General features: G+C 40.6%; 1 protein-coding gene across 1 annotated transcript in view; it reads right to left on the bottom strand.

Annotated features, from left to right (window-relative positions):
- The window catches only part of WWP1 (WW domain containing E3 ubiquitin protein ligase 1), a 119,364-nt gene extending 106,696 nt beyond the window's left edge, over positions 1–12,668 (bottom strand). The window contains exon 1 of the mRNA XM_081258360.1: positions 12,653–12,668. The gene's annotated coding sequence lies outside the window, so the exon portion shown is untranslated. The remainder of the gene's footprint in view (positions 1–12,652) is intronic.
- Between the last annotated feature and the right edge of the window lie 5,641 nt (positions 12,669–18,309).

The following is an 18,309-nucleotide window of genomic DNA, read 5'->3' as shown; positions in this document are numbered from 1 at the left end:
TATATAATGTCAATTAAAAAGAAAAATCAAATAACAGCATCTTAAAACTTGAGTTCCAGACCTACAGAATCAACTTAAGTTAATATGTAAAAAGAGCTGAGTAAATACTCCCTAAGCAGAAGAATAAGATGACAGAGCGTAACTACCTGGCAGCACTTACACGCGGTGCCTGAGTGACACAGAAACATGGCCAATCTTAAACCTGGAATCTGAATCAGGTGTCTGACTCCAAAAATAGTAAAAATCACAGTGACCATTTATTAGGCTCCTATCATTTGGCAGTCACATTGCCAAAAAAAAAACTACCTCTAATGTTATCAATCACCCTTCAGAGTCATTATTTCTACTAACGGGTAAGAAAAACGAGGTTTCAGGAATTTAAGTAAACTGCCCAAGGTCACAAAACTGGTGACAGTCAGGATTTTGAACCCAGATCTCCTGGGCTCAAAGCCAATGTTCTTTTCACTACATTTGCGCTACAAAAACAGAATATAAAAAAGAAATGCTGAGCTAAACCCAAACCTTAAAATAAGCAGTTTGCTGTACCAATCTGATGTTCCTATTCTTTTATCACTTAAGCAACTTCAGAGCAGGGTGTTTTTGTGGGGCTTGTAAGCTAGGTCATTGAAAACGTTTTTCCTGAAGGCTGAGAAAGTAATCTAAAACAGCAAATGTGTAAAAGCATAAACACACTAACAATGAAGAAGGTAGGCTGCTCAGGCTGTGTTTAATAAATCATTTCCATGTATTCTGGGAAAAACATCCAGGGCAACATAACATTCTCACTCTGCAAAGATCAAATTTCATGTAATTACATCATGTAACATCTCATGTTTCAAAATGACACAAACATTTCCATAAATAATCTGTCATTTGTTTCAAAGTGTGGTATTTAATAATATAATACGTGCTTACCAGACTTTTTTCCTTCAAATCCAAAAATGTTAAAGGTTTGGTATTCTTCAAATACATAGTATTTGCTACATCTCATGAAGCAGCAGAAAGCACAGAGTCATGAAATAGAGCTGAAGATGAGGCTGAGAGCTGATTAAGAGACTCACTGAGGGACACAAAGCTTCTTAATGTCAGGCCAAACCTGGGTCTGCTGACAAGGCCAGCACTCTTCTACACTGCACTGGTCACTAGGATAGCATGACCCAAAGTTACATTCGCCTCAAAACATGTCCTGATTGTTTCTAAATATATTAAGGCTTCTAATTTTCCAGCATTTAAGTAGCCATGGAGATTTGCTAACTCTTCAATTCCAAAGTGCCAGTCCCTAGTGTGAGAAGAGCACGTTGGGTAATGTAAGAGAGTTGAACAAACCTAGGTCCAAACTTCAGTTCTACTCTTCAGGTGTATTTAACCTCTCTGAGTCTGTTTTCTTACTGTGAAATGAAGATACCACCTCCGTTTTGTGAAGGGGAAAAGAAGTGTTAACATTAACTCTAGGAAATCAGAACTGTTTCTAGAATGGAATAGAGAAAGTGCCCAATAACTGATAACTTCCTAACACCCTCCCATCACCACCACCACCCCAGTCACACGCTCAATTACTCTGAGAAGCTCCAACGTTTTCCCACCATACTTCCACAACAATACAGAGGACAGCAGGTTAAGAAGCACTTCCATCACATGCCCATGCTGCAAAGTGACACAAAGCAAACTCCCCACATCCACAGTAAGAATCAGATGAAAATTACATTTAGGATTAAAGACCTAAATGTAAGGCCAGACACTATCAAACTCTTAGAAGAAAACATAGGCAGAACACTCTATGACATAAATCACAGCAAGATCCTTTTTGACCCACCTCCTAGAGAAATGGAAATAAAAACATAAATAAACAAATGGGACCTAATGAAACTGAAAAGCTTTTGCACAGCAAAGGAAACCATAACAAGATGAAAAGACAACCCTCAGAATGGGAGAAAATATTTGAAAATGAAACAACTGACAAAGGGTTAATCTCCAAAATTTACAAGCAGCTCATGCAGCTCAGTGTCAAAAAAACAACCCAACCCAAAAATGAGCAGAAGACCTAAATAGACATTTCTCCAGAGACGATATACAGATTGCCAACACATGAAAGGATGCTCAACATCACTAATCATTAGAGAAATGCACATCAAAGCTACAATGAGGTATCACCTCACACCAGTCAGAATGGCCATCATCAAAAAATCTACAAATAATAAATGCTGGAGAGGGTGTAGAGAAAAGGGAACCCTCTTGCACTGTTGGTGGGAATGTAAATTGATCCGGCCACTATGGAGAACAATATGGAGGTTCCTTAAAAAACTAAAAATAGAACTACCATATGACCCAGCAATCCCACTACTGGGCATATACCCGGAGAAAACCATAATTCAAAAGGAGTCATATACCACAATGTTCACTGCAGCTTTATTTACAATAGCCAGAACATGGAAGCAACCTAAGTGTCCATCGACACATGAATGGATAAAGAAGATGTGGCACATATATACAATGGAATATTACTCAGCCATAAAAGGAAACAAAATTGAGTTATCTGTAGTGAGGTGGATGGACCTAGAGACTGTCATACAGAGTGAAGTAAGTCAGAAAGAGAAAAATAAATACCGTATGCTAACACATATATATGGAATCTAAAAAAAAAAAAATGGTTCTGAAGAACCTAGGGGCAGGACAGGAATAAAGATGCCGATGTAGAGAATGGACCTGGGGACATGGGGAGGGGGAAGCATAAGCTGGGATGAAGTGAGAGAGTGGCATGGCCATATACACATTACCAAATGTAAAACAGATAGCTAGTGGGAAGCAGCTGGATGGCACGGGGAGATCAGCGCAGTGCTTTGTGACCACCTAGAGGGGTGGGATAAGGAGGGTGGGAGGGAGACGCAAGAGGGAGGAGATATGGGGATATATGTATATGTATAGCTGATTCACTTTGTTATAAAGCAGAAACTAACACACCACTGTAAAGCAATTATACTCCAATAAAGATGTTAAAAAAATTACATTTAAACACTTGAGAGGAGTATAGTACTGCTAAATTCTTTGCTGTAAATACACAATTTCAAGGTATTTTAAAGCTACTCCAGTAACAGAACACAATATTAATTTACTTTTTACAAATACTCTTCCTAAGCATTTTAAAGCAGGCTGCTAAGTATGAACTTTCAGATATCTCCATTCTTAGAGGAAAATATTAGAATCCAAAGCACACAGAAACTTTCCAAAATGATATAATCAGTTAAACAGCTAAGACTTTATTCCTAGAATAATGTAATTCTTCTCAAGTTTAAAACACAGGGACACAATCCACAAATCCAAAACTCCAAAACCTATACAAACTTAAGGCTCTTCTCAACTCATATGGTGACGAAAATTGAACTGACCTGAACTCATTTGGCAGCAGCATCTGAACAGATGTGTGACTATTTATTGTCCTTATTTATCCATAATTAAACAATTGCCAAGGAAAGTATAGAGTGCTGCCCTAAGACTTCATTGGGGTTTTATGTAACACAAAATGTGGAGTGTATTATGTTTCTAAAATTTTAAAAAAGAATTATTTCTGTAACACATCTGACACCAAAAGCAAGGTATTATAAAACCCATCCTAGTGACTATTTACTCAATACTGTTAGGTTTAAGCCATGCAATAAATCTATGAAAAGGTATTATTATTACCATTTTACATGTGAATGTCCACTTTACATATGATAAAACTAGGGCTTAATCTAAGGTTAGCTTTACCAAGATCGTTTAGCCAATAAGTAAGTGCCAGAAATCAAGTCTAGGCTTGTCTTACTTGAAGGCCTAAGCTCTTAAACAGCTAATAGTTCACAGGAAAATTAAATTACAAAGAAAGTTTTAAAACAAATTATAACTACCAAACATTTTAATGTAGAACAATGAAATTCCTGAGTATGATGTATACTTTCCATTCTGGGTATTCATATGTAAACATCAACAACATATTTCACAGCTCGAAGGACAAAAAGAGATGAGTTTATTGTTGCTTTTCTTCCCAAAGAACTGGCCACAGTCAGGGAAAACAAACAAAAACAACAGGCTCCTCAAACAAATGCCAACTAATCCTTTCTACTCAAATTTAGAAAGAATCATGGGTTTGGCATGGGTTTTTTTTACCACAAAATGTGCTGACACAATAAAAATAAGGTTGATACAAACACGGGTTAAGTTTTTCCAAGTACAGCCCCAATTTAAAGATCTGCCGTTCCAATGACAGATATGATCACAGGACTGAGGAGGGTTAAAGTGACGTAGATGCAGGCTGTCACTACCACTGCCCTAAGCAAAAGTTAGAGAAAATCAGCTTCAAGGTTTTGTTTTTTTCTTTTGGATTGATCGATCTAAAATTTAAACCTTCTCTTATGATTTTCTTCTCAAATCAATATCCTTATTCTAAGCAATGTCTTTTCCCCACAAGAGACAGATCATGGTCCCCATCCAACCAAATTAGACACACTTCCATCAAAATCTCAATTTCTGAGTAGCTTATCTTAACTAAGTGAAAAGCGTAAGATTATCGGATAAATAATCCAATATCTAACTTAACTGTTTCAGCTAAAGCATTTTTTAAAAGAAACATCTTCATTCATAAAAATGTATTTTGTAGAAGTATAGGGTAATTTTTTTTTTTTTTTTTTTTTTTTTTGCGGAATGCTGGCCTCTCACTGTTGTGGCCTCTCCCGTTGCAGAGCACAGGCTCCGGACTTGCAGGCTCAGCGGCCATGGCTCAGGGGCCCAGCCGCTCCGCGGCATGTGGGATCTTCCCGGACCGGGGCACGAACCCACGTCCCCTGCATCGGCAGGCGGACTCTCAACCACTGTGCCACCAGGGAAGCCCTAGGGTAATTTTTTGAACAAGGAGTCCTGATGGGTGCCTCTTGCAGGGTTACTTCTCTTGCCTACTTCTTACTGTAAGCACCAAGTATCAGGTTTCTATAGTTTGGATCAAGTCCTTGGCAATTATCTCAAGCCTCTTTAAATATCTGAAAGGTTCAGATGTTAAGCTCCCTTTGTATTTACATTATACATGTGTATTTACTGAACAGTGTAGCTTAAAAAATGGTCTCAGAGAACACCAGAACCCCAAATTACCGATTCAGTTTACACCAGCAGCTCTCAAACTAATGTGTATAAAATCATCTGAGGTATTGACTAAAAATGAAGACTCCTGAACTCCACTATCAAGGACCATACCATAGATCTTTTTTTTTTTTTTTTTTTTTTTTTTTGCGGTACGCGGGCCTCTCACTGTTGTGGCCTCTCCTGTTGCGGAGCACAGGCTCCAGATGCGCAGGCTCAGTGGCCATGGCTCACGGGCCCAGCTGCTCCGCGGCATGTGGGATCTTCCCGGACCGGGGCACGAACCCGTGTCCCCTGCATTGGCAGGCGGACTCTCAACCACTGCGCCACCAGGGAAGCCCCCATAGATCTTGAAGAGTACTCAAGAATCTACACATTTAACCAATATCCCAGATGACCATGATGCAGGGACTGCACTTTGACAAATACTTGTCTACCCTGTATTTCATCCAATCACGGTGTTAACAATTTCTTGTTCCCAGACTGTACAGCCAAACCGTCACCAGCTGATAACTGCAGCCATGCTGAGTCAGTATCTTTCTCAGAGTCGTTCTTAACCTTTCGGCAACCTATTTTTTAAGCTAAGAGGTGAGATTTGATATGCAGCTCTGCTCACGCCAAACTAAACTACAACCGTCCTGGAGAAATGAGTGGCTCACAGAAAACTGGACTACTTGTTTGAATTTTCAACTTGTTAATAATAAAGAACTAAGAGCAATAGAAATGATTTAAGGGCTGTTCATGTCCAAGGGATCACATTTTCTGCTTTGAAACATTCTTTCAATGAATCCTTACAAAAATCCAGTACAGAAGATATTCTTTATCTTTTACAGAAGAAGAAACTGAGGCAACACTGCCATTAAGCACCACTGACCGAAGTCAGCTGTGCCTGACTTTAAAGCTACAGCTCTTGACCCACATGCGGGAATGCCTTTAATTCTTAAACTTTAAGAGCAGAACGATGTAGTTCATTTACTTCTAAGATAAAGCATGCCCTAATTTATACACAGCAAGTTCATTTGACTAATTCTCCTCCCCACGCTAACTAAACACAAAGACTAGTTCATCTTGGCAAGTTGGAGCTAAGGTTTAACAGGAATATCCTACTTCAAGTCAGGACTCAAGTCAGTTTGCTTCTACTCATCCTATGTAGTCCTAATTATGGGTATACTAAACAGCTATCTAAAGATCTTGTTTTCCTTAGTTAAAAAGGTATCACACCTACAATTCTGTTAATGCTAGTACATTTTTAAACTACTCCTGTAATTTAGGGCAGGGAGGAGAGCCATGAAGAAACACCTTAAGGTAACTCTATCTACACCCTTCTTTGTGCCCTAGCCTCTCCTATTTATATAAATAATGTTTCTCAGTACACTCAATCACCAAGTCCTGCCCACAACAGCCAACATACTACTATATTCAGAAATCTGCAAAGAGATTTGCACTAGGAGGCAGGGGCCCATCTTTTAATCTATTCAAAATTCAAAAATGCTCCAAATCTACACCTAAATTCTTTAAATGTAATATATTGATTCATTATTCCACTCAAAAGCTATGATGTAATAACAACAAAACACCCATTTTCTTCATTCCACAGTTAGCCATAACATTACTCAGCATATAACTTGAACTAAAAAAAAAGATACAACTGAGATAGAGTGATAGTGAGATAACGATAAGGTGAGAAAACACCAGCTAGCAATCAATTAACCTACCTGTTCCTGGGAAGGATGAGCATTGCCTCATTCCTTACATTTCGCTAAGCAGACAGGACTTCCATTCCAGTCTCCACAAGGAAAGAATATTTTCTCCACTATAATGACTCTTCCCCAAGGAAGGGTGGCTTATCCCAAACTTTCCCAGACACTGCAAACAGAAAATACTATTTGTGAGGCACCAGTTTGCTCAAGGCTAGTCAAGGCCAGAGGGAACCGTTTCACAGCAGCCTGGGCTCTGGGTCCTGCACTTTCTTGCCCTCAAGTACAGCAAGTCAATCCTGCCCCATTATGGTAGCGTACTGGGTCAAACCCCAGAGCCCCAAAACTTTCTCTTCTTCTCTACCCCAGGAGTGCTGACTATTCCTATTTGTGTAATAAGCCAAACGTGCTATCATTTGCACTTTAGATTCAGCTTTCCCTCTGACAGGCCGAGACTCAAAGTACTAAAAGTACCAGGCAGCTCAAGTCTCAGCTTCCCAAACAGTTTCTCCAGAAGCCCCATTTTGGGGTAATACAGCTGTGTGGTGTAATCCTGGGATTCACATATTTGTCTAGTCGCTTTCCCTTGAATCTGGGCTGGACCCGTGACTTGCTTTAACCAACAGAACGTGGCAGAAATGGGGCTATGCTGGTTCCAAGCCTATGTCTTAAGAAGGCCTGGTTGCCTCTGTTTTTGCACTCCTGGAAGCCCTAAGCCACCATGTAAGGCCAGCAATCCTTCTGGAAAGGCCACATGGAGAGAAGTGGCCCTGAGACAAGACTATATGGTAAAAGAGAAAGTAAGAGAAAGAGAGAAAGAAAGAGAGAGAAGACTAGCATGCAGATGAAAGCCAGCTATTAAAGTGACCACCCGCAAAACCAACAGAACTGCCCAAATGAGCCCAGCCCAGGAAAGCAAACCTGTGAGCCAAAAACAAAACAAAACAAAAAGCCAAAAATCCTGGTTGTTTTACGTCACTTAGTTTCAGGGTTTTTTGTCACACAGCAATAAATAACCAAAACAATGCTCACCTGGTTCCTTGTCTTTTTGCCTAATTTGTTCAAAACCCAGGAAAAAAGGAGGGGTGTAATGACAGGCAGCAGGGACACCACGATGGGTTATGAACAAATGATTTAAGGAACATCAAGACAGATGCTGGTGTTTCTTATACCTTAGGAACTATCTGACAAATGGTTTTACAACATACTCCAAGAAAAGTCATTAAAACATATGAATTTAAAATGTATACTAAGAGCTTTTTAAGGTAAATTTCTTTTTAAATGATAAAGCTTTTTATGTACTAGTAAAAACCTCGGAATATCACGATATGTACTTTTGAAAATCAGATCCTGATTGCTCCAAAAATACAAATTTTCATAGACAAAACTTTTATAAACGAAAAAACTTCATCTGTAAAAACACCTGAATTAAAAATCAACAAATTTTCAAAAGGGTGTTAATCCCTACATTTCACCAATGTACTTTTTCAGACAAGAAATCACCTTTTGCTTTTTCCTTGATAGGAGGATAACTGTGATAAATACTTAAAATTTTCAAATTTACCTACCGATAGCCACTAAAATGAGGTTACCATTTTCACACAAAGGAGGAAATAAACAAGCTCAGATCTACACAGTAAAAAAGTTTAACAGATTCCAAACACGTAAATTCAAACTTCTCACACAGAGCCTTCAGTCAAATTCCCATTTTAGATGAAGAGTTGGTGGGAAAAGAATACTGACTCAGGAACAAAAAAAATAGGTTTTAGCTCTAGTTCTAATTTTGGCCACTTGCCAGCCATATACCCTGGAAATTTTACATTTTTTAATTTCTTTGAGCTTCAGTGTCTTCATCTAAAAAGGAATTATCTCCTTACACACCTACGGATCAATTTTCATGAGAATAAAATGATGACGTATATGCAACCATGCTAAAAAAGTGTAAAATACTGTATATATAAAATATGATATTCTTCTTAATGCCAGCAAAGAGTAAAAAATCATCTATGTATGTGCTTTTTGTTAGACATTTTCCTTCCATTATGTATTAGTAACTGGTTACTTCAAAAACCACTATTAAGGCTAATTTATGGCCTTCCACTGCTTGTTATAAGTACATCATATTTTTACAGAAAGAGTAAAAAAGATCCTAGCCTTTCTAATAATTACAGAATCAAATTTTCTAGAGCTATAACAGATACTATGTAATAACCTGCTCTGGTTCCCTACCAGGAAGACAATCCTATAGATGCACAAAAGTCAACTGTTTACTAATCAAATTATGCTTTAACCATATTTAGTTTTCAGAGGATTAATCTGGCAGCAGCTTGTAGTGTGAATCGAAGTAGAGGGAACCTGGAGGTAGAACGACTTCTTTCTTCATTGCTGTGGTCACAGGTGTGAGGGCCTGAACTCTGGCGGCAGTAATAGGAATTGAGGAAGGAATGGAGGAAGCAAGTATACTAGACAGAATTTGATGATGAGAGAGAAAATGAAGAAAGTAAAAATAACTGAGATTCTGGTCCAGGTTGATTGGGAGAATAGTGGTACATTTTGAGCAACATCAATTGGAAGCTTTATCTTCAGCGTATGTGTGGTACTTTACAGCGGTAGTTCTCAGCCTTCATCTGTAATAATTTAACCAGAGTTAGCTACTTAATTCAATGAAAAAATTCACTGACTAGGTCTCTGCACTTCATCATTCTGTAAAGTTTTACTTTTTACTTGATAAAGGGTTCCTGAATGAAGAAGTATTTTCAAGTAGGGAATACCTGAATAGAGAAGATAAAAGTTCTTAAAGTTTCTTGTTTCACTTACTTCCCCTCCAGCCCCACCTCTCCAACCCAAACTGAGATACAAAGGAAATAAATGAGAACATGACTGTTCTGATATTTCTATCTGCTCTCCATACACCCAATTCTCCCCTCAGCCTCACCCGCTCTCCTGCACATGGAAAACAAGAAAGGTACAGATAGTCCAATAAAAATCTAAAACCCAAGAATCACAAAATGTTAAGAACTGAAAGGAACCTCCCAGGATCATCTAGTCCCTACTGATGAGGTCACTTAAAGGCAGTGACTACATCCAATTGATGGTAAATCTGTTGCACATATCTCCATACAAGAAAACCATCACTGTCAATCAACTCCTGATTCTACTTTACCCACTTGCTAACTGAAATGCTTGGGCCAAATCATTTAACCTCTTGGACTAGTCTGTTCTGTAATAGAATAGCAAATAAGATAAGTTAGTCAAAATTCTCTGTAAGCTGTAAGCCACAACACAAGTCTAAGGAGATATTGTCTCTAGGTGTACATACAATATGTCTCTACAGCAGAGGTTCTTTTTGGTAAATGGAAGCATTTGAAGGTTCAATAGTTTTAAAAGGCTCCCAGTAATTCTAAGCACTGCTTCAACCCACTGGGTTCCATGGATGAGATTTAGGTGGTCCAGAGACTCCCCTAAAATTATATCCACAAAGCACAGGTGCATATGGAAATTTTCCAGGCCAGCAGATTTCTTTAGTTTCACCAAGGGTTACTAATCCCCCAGAGGCTGAGAACTACCGCTGTAAAGTACCACACATACGCTGAAGATGTTGCTCAAAATGTACCACTGTTCTCCCAATCAACCTGGACCAGAATCTCAGTTTTTACTTTCTTCATTTTCTCTCTCATCATCAAATTCTGTCTACTGTACTTGCTTCCTCCATTCCTTCCTCAATTCCTATTACTGCCGCCAGAGTTCAGACCCTCACACCTATGACCACAGCAATGAAGAAAGAAGTCGTTCTACCTCCAGGTTCCCTCTACTTCAATTCACACTACAAACTGCTGCCAGATTAATCCTCTGAAAACAAAGGTTTAATCGTTTCATTCCCAACTCAAAAATCATCTGTATAACCCTCATCGCCTACTAAATCCAAGGTCATAAGCCCAGCGCTAAAAGCAATCCGTAAACTGGTCCAAATTTTTACTTTACGCTTTACCACCCATTATACTGGTACAAATACGTTATATTCCATCCACACATAATTGCCTCTCCCTAAATGTATGAACTCTGTGCTCTCTTAGTCCCTTCTCTCTGCCTGGATTACCTTTCCCAGCCTATCGAAAGTCTACAGTCATATTTCAAACCAAAGATTTCAAAAACCAGAAGCTCTATGAAATAACCCCCCTATGAGATGTGAGCTCCACCCCCTCTGAATTTGAATTCAGTATGAAACGTAACTATGTCTTAAAAGACAAATGAGGCATTTGTGTATAGTCTTACCCGCCTAACTAGTCTGTGAGGGCAGAAACTGTTATCACCTTCATCTTTATAGTCCCCCAAATCCATCGCAGTCATGCAGTAGATGCTTAATAATTGTGTAAGGCAGTAGAAGAAATTTCAGCCTTCGCGGGGTAAGCAGATTACTATCTCTTGAAGGCAGAGACCTTACATGCAACATCCTCTATCATACCAGGCTTCCAAAAACATAACCTTTAGTTACTGCTTTTCAAAGCCCTTATGTTATAGGTCATATAACTGCATTTGAAGGGAAGAACTATTTGAAAGTGTTAATAAGCCACTTCAGAAAGATCTGTTCCCCCACATACTTTACACTTCTCAATTTGAAGAGCTTCCAATACTTGGCCACTAAGTATTCAATTTAAAAAATATTAACCATTTATGAAAAGTGATCATTTCAGCCACCGATAACTATCTATTTTATGAGTAAAAGCAAGTCACATAAATAAAAGAATGCTTTTCTTCTTTAAAAGGTCCATTTCGCTTGCATAATACATACAGAGACTTAACTAGACAGGTAAAGTGGGTTTATACATAAGCATGAACTCTTGCAGAAACCTGCATACAACTGTACACCAGGTATTTCAGGCAAAAGAAACCAAAGAGGGGGAAGATAACTTTGGACGTTATTCTTTTACACTATTATTACCAACAACATTTTAAGGCAGGAACTCACATTTTGCACACTAGCTACACAAAAAGATAAAAACCAATCAAACAGAAAAAGAAAGCCACATCAAGCCCCTGGAAAATATTTTATCCTGGAAGAGTAAAAATGTCAAAATAACAAATACTTCTCTTCTTTGGTAATGAAGGTTTCATATAATCGCAGGAGCAAAGGGGGCTCAACTCCGTATTGATGGAGCAAAGAAAGGGCTGTGCACAAGACTAATCATTTAAAGCCTGTAAAAGCAACGGTAAAGTACAAAAATTTTTAAATGTCTAAAGGATGAAAGGAGAAGGTCCAAGTCACAGATTAGATAAGGACTAGCTAGTGAAAACTGCAAGGTCACTGGGACCTACCAGGTCACAAAGGTGGAGGTGGGGGTTGTGTTGGGCGGCGGGGGGGCTGCAGAGTCAGTGAAGAACCAGGAGTGATAAAAACATGTCAGAAAAAGACGTTCTAAGGCGGGGAGTCCTTGGTTTGGGACGGTGGAACTGCGGGGAAAGTCAGGGCACTGGGAGTAAGTCCATATATGAGGGTTTTTTTGGAGAGGTGTTAGAGAAAGGAAGGGAAGGTAGAAAGAAGGGAAGGAAGCTTGAGAACTGCGGCTGCCGAGTCACGGAAACACTTTTCTCCGCTCCAGTATCATTAGCTCAGGCCTGTGCCAGGGCCAACTAGGGGCAGGACCCGTGACCCCACCCCAGAAAACTCCCAGCCCCCGGGCTGGAGTCGGCAGCCAGGGCGGCGCGGACGGCCCCCGACTGCCCTCGGAGGGTCCCGCCCCGCGGCGGACCGTGCCGGGCTCAGGGCACCGCCGCGGAGGCTCCCGGCCCGCGCCCCCGGAGCCCCCGCCCCGCCCGCGACCCCCGCCCCTAGCCCAGCGCCGCGGCGTCCTTACCCGGCGCGAAGCCGTCTGCTCCCGGCGGCCCGGCGGCTCGGCGGCCTCGGCAGCGGCGCCTCCTCCACCGGCGGGCGCCCTCACCCTTCCGTGCCCAAGATCGCCATCTCGCAGCAGGCGCGGCGGCGACAGCCACCCAGGCGTCGGCCCCGGCAGCCCAGGCCGCCTGCAGCCACTCGGAACCCGCTTGCCGCGCTCGCAGACACCCGACCCTCCCCCCACCCCCACCCCGGCCACGCGCCACCTCCGGCCGACCCCACGCCTCCCTCCTCGGGAGCGCGCCGCGCCCGGAGCGCGCGCCTCCCTGACGGCTCGACCCCGCGTTCTGCGCCGCGGCCTCCCAGAGCCTCCAACTCCGGACCCGGAATCCGGCTTCCCGCGAGCATGCGCAGCGAGGGAGACCCGAGGCTGCCTTTGCAAGACTCCGCTTCTCCGGGTCTTCGGAGCGGTCGAGGGAGGGGGAGAGCCAGCCAATGGGAGGGAGGGGGTGAGGCCTGAACCTGTGGAAGGGGAGGGGCCGTCGCCGAGATTTGGGAAGAGGCTTCAGTAAGTCGTGGTGGGTGCTGCTGACATGACTTTCCGGTTCGTGGCCGGACCCGCGCATGACTTTCAGTAAGGTCCTTGGGGCACTGGCGTTCTTTTCTTGAACGCTTCACGGCAAAAGGAGGCTGTTAATAAATACTCCTTGACCTAGATGAGTGTTTGACTTACGACCCATTGCAAGAGTAAATAATTGCATTTAGCAGATGGTCATACCAGAAGAGTTCCAGTCCACTTTTACTGGTAACCAAAACGTTCACTACCCCAACCCCACAAGAGTACAATGATAGAACTAATACTGAGCAAGTGCATGTGTCTGTGCACTTAAGGAATACAGCAGTTCCATAAAGAAGGGCCTATTATCCCCATTTATACAAATGAGTCAATTAGCCTGGAGAAGAGATCTTGGTTCTGTGCCTTGCTTTTAGAACCAAGGCCACCCTGCAAATAGAAATCAGTAACGACCACGTTACTCACCATATGACCTGTTCCTCTACTTCAGAGAGATAATAAAGGTCATCCAGCATGGATTTCTACAATTTTTGCCAGATGCTTCACCCAAACCCCACAAATTACCTACACCCACACCCAAGCTTACTAGTTTTCCTCTATCTCAGGCTGGCTGTCCCTGCTCCCCTCCAACCGAAACTCTCCACTGACTGCTCCCTCCTGTAAGGCCCTCCCTGGCATATCTTTAACCTCATCCTTTCTGTTGAGTACAACTCTTCCGCATGATCATGTTTAAGACTTTTCTGTATGAAACTTTCCCTTGACTTTTAAACTTCTTTCTAGTTCTCTCTCTTCTTCCGTCATAACTAAACCTTTGAAAGAATTGTGTACCAAGAACATTGGCACTCTGTGAGTATCTGTAGGATTCAATAAACATCTCGACTGAATAAATGCAAATGCATATTCTCTTCCTCTCCACTCCATCAGTTTCTACCCTCTGACTTCCTACCTGGGTCTGATGCATACTGTATCCACAATGATTATTCTCAAACATACATCTGAGCCCATCACTCCACTGCTTAAAATCTTTCATTGGCTCATCAGAGCTTTCAAGACAAAGGTTAACATGGTCTTCAAGGCTTCTTTCATGCTCACATGCTCTGTCTCACCTGTTATGACAAACTCTTCAGAGTTCCTGATTGTGCTCACTCAGCTCTACTTTGAAGGGTACTGTTTCCTCTAACCTTTCCCCTCACCTTTTTGCTTGTCCGGCTCCTTTAAAAATAAATTCAACAACATGCTCCCAAGTGCACTCTCAGACATAACCTATGCATACCCAGCAGAGGTCTGCGCTCCATCTGCAGAGTGCACACATGCCTCCTCCCACTTCCTGCTCTACTTCCAGCTCTCCCAAGTCCTCAGTTTCTGCCTCAGGTGAGCTCCATTCAGAAGTTCCTCGTGCTCACCTAGGCCCTTACGTTGACAGCAAACATTGGACCAGCCTTTCATTATTAAATATTTCTTTGGTGTTCAAATGAACACTATTACAAATATCTTTTCATACATCATTGCCCATGTCCTTACTTACTGCCTTAATTTCCATCCTTAAAAGTAATCGAAAGTGTGAACAATTTTAGCCCGCTTGAAACATATTGGCAAGTTACCTTCCAGGAAGAACTTAGGCCTAGGTTCACACTGCCTGGGATAAAAACCCAGCTCTGCCACCTGGGGCCAGATTTCTATTTTCATGGATCCTAGATACTATTACTTTGTGGGTCTCTTCTTCCATAAAATAATATTTAAAATTATATTTATAACTGAATTGTTCTAAAGACAACATACTGATATTATGCATTAAAACATTTTCTTTGACCTAAGCATTCATTTGTTTCTTTCTGATTTTAAAAGAAATTAAAACATTATATGGGCCTCTAAAAGTATGGTGAGCCTGAGGCACTGTGCCTATCGTGGCAGTTGGGTAAGTCAACACTTCTGCCACCTGTGAGCTATGAGGTTTGGCCAAAGTCCTTAATCTGTGCCTCAACCAGAAAATAGGTATAATGCTACCATATGATGTTGTAGTTAGAAGAAAATGAGTTGCTACAAATAAAATACCTAGAACTATGTGGCACATGATCAATAAATTACTGATATTATAATTGTCATTCTCAATTGTCCCACAGCACTATATGAGAGTATGTGATTGTCCTTCTTCACTGCGCCAAAATCATCATGGTATATTCTCATCTTGGTATATTCTCATCACAGGGCAAATACAGTATCTCATTGTTTGTCCGTTGTCCATTTTCTTGCTAGGATATTCACAAAAAGTCGCTTTATACAATGTAGATATTGATCCAAAATAAAATTATTAGTCTTTTCCATTTTTGTTTTCTTCTATTATTTTTTGCTTTGCAACTTCATTGCCATCCTGAGATCGTGTCATTTATCTGCCTTTACTTTTTTCTACATGTTTGATCATTTTGCTTTATCCATTAAATAACTTAATCCTTTCAGATTTATTTTGGTGTGATGATCTACCTTTTCTTTCTCTAAAGAGCTCATGGTCTCCCCCAGATCATTTGTTAAAGAATCTTTCTCCAACTATGATGGTTTTAAAATATGCCCACAAATTCATCAATACTCCCCCCTTCAAAAAGTGGAGTCTAATTCCCTTTCAGATGAATGTGGGTTGTACTTAGGAACTTATTTCTTTTATTTTTCTTTCATCAGAATTTTACTCTCAAGTAGAAACAGGATTGCAATGCCATTACTCTGAGTTCATTCTCTTCTCCCACACATGATTACATAAGGAAAGGCATTAGTGCGCTAGTGACTTATTTCTAATGGATACAATACAGCAAAAGTGACAGTATGTACTTTCTAAGAGCAGGTCTTAAAGAGGTATTGTGGCTCCTCTCTACTCTCTCTCAGATCACTTGCTCTGAAGAACGCAGTTACCGTGTCATGAAGACATATCAAGTAGCCTTATCAGAGGCCCACATAGCAAGGAACTGAATATCTTGCCAAGAACCAGCAAGGATATGAGGCCTCCTGCCAATCTCCATGTATATGAAGCCATCCTGGAAGTGGATCCACCAGCCTCAGTCAGGCTTTGGATAATACAGATATACTGACTGCAACCTCATTAGAGACCTTGAACCAGAAACCCCAACTAAATCATTCTCAAATACCTGACCCATAGTAACTGTGAGGTAATAAATGTTCATTGTTTTAAGCCACTAAATTTGGGGGATAATTTGTTACACAGCAATACATAATAAATACACTAACCCAGTGATTCTCAACTGGGGACTATCCTGTATCCCAGGGGACATTTGTAAATGCTGTGAGACATTTTTGATTATCTCAACTAGGGAGCTGGGGGAGATTTCCACTGGCATTTTGTGGGTAAAGGACAGAGAGTGCTAAACATCCTTCAGTGCACAGGCCAGCACACACACACACACACATACACACACACACACACACACAAGAGAAAACCTTTACTAACCTGTTTTCCCTGCACCTTAAACTTTCTTTCTTTCACATATACTTGTTTCATATCCTTTGCTCATCTGGTTGCTGCTTTACCGTGTTTTACCCCTGGTCCTAGGCAACCACTGATCTGCTCTCTGTCACTAGAGAATAACTTTACTTTTTCAAAGGATTGGTGTAAATGGAATCAGACAGTGTGCACTTTTTCGTGTCTGGCTTCTTCAGCTCAGCATATTTTAAAGATTCATTCCTGTTGTTCTGTGTAGCAGTAGTTGCTTCTTTTCTTATTGCTGACTATTATTTCTATTGTATGGATTTGCCAATTTTTTTTATATTTGTCTTATTGCTGAACATTTAATTTGTTTCCAGCTTTTGGCTATAAAGACTGAAGATTCTATGAACATTGGGTTAAAGGTCTTTGTGATGACATATGTTTTCATTTCTCTTGGGTAAATAATGCCAAGGAATGGAATTGTTGGGTCACATGGTAAGTATATATTTAATTATAAGAAATTGCCAAACTGCTCTCCAAAGTGGTTGTGCCATTTTACATTCCCACCACCAATGTATGGGAGTTCCAGTTTTCTATTTCCTTTCCAACACTTGGTAATGTCAGTCCTTTCTGATTTTAGCCATTCTAGTAGATGTGTAGCAGTAAGTCACTGCGTTTTAAATTTCTATTTCTCTGATAACTAATGATGTTGAGCATCTTCTCATGTGATTATGGCTCATTTGTATATTTTCTTTTGCAAAGTGTTTGTTCAAATTATTTGTCCATTTCAAATTGTTTTTGTCTCTTCAGTGTGTGTTCTATGTTCTATCTTTGTCAGATACATTCGTTGTGAACCTTTTCTCTCAGACTGTGGCTTGCTGTGGTCAGCCTCCAAGAAGGACCCCACTGATCTCGGCCTCTCTGTGTCTATACTTTTATACAGTCTCCTCCCCTTTAGAGCAGACCCATGTCAGATTTTCCAAGAGGAATTGTGAAAGTGATGGCATGTGACTTCTAAGACTAGGTCACAAGAGTCATTGTAGCTTGCATCCTGCCCTCTTGGATTGCTTGCTCTAGAGAATGTCTTTGGGAAAATCCATGCAGAGAGGAGCTAAGACCTGTTGATAAACAGCCAGCAGCAATTTACCAGCCATATGCAGCATCTTATAAATGAATCCTCCAGCCTCTGTCAAGCCTTCAGATGACTGCAATCTCATGTGACACTCCAAGCCAGAACTGGCCAGCCGAACAATTCACATATTCCTAATCCATAAACACTGTGAGAAATAATAATTGTTTATTACAGTTTTCAGTCACTAGGATTTGGAGAAATTTTTTTACACAGGAACAGTTAAACTCGCATTTCATTTTCTCAACAATGTCCTTTGAAGAACAGAGTATGTATTTTGCCAAAGTTCAATTTATCATCTCTTTGTCTTGTGACTCATGCTTTTCATGACATATGTAAGAAAGTTTACCTACTCCTATAGAGAAAAGATTTTTTATATGTTTTCTTCTTGAAATTTAGTTTTAACTTTTTCACTTGGGACTATAATACATTTCAAATTAATTTTTGCATACGGTATGAGGAAAGAGTCAATGTTAATTTTTTTCTAAGTGGGTATAATATTGTTTCAACACCATTTGTTGAAAAGACAGTCCTTTCCCCCCCTGAACT

Source organism: Mesoplodon bidens (assembly GCF_964165515.1).
Source record: "Mesoplodon bidens genome assembly, chromosome: 16".
Lineage (NCBI taxonomy): Eukaryota > Metazoa > Chordata > Mammalia > Artiodactyla > Ziphiidae > Mesoplodon > Mesoplodon bidens.
Note: the sequence above shows the minus strand (reverse complement) of the source record. Positions and strands in the feature narration are given on the sequence as shown.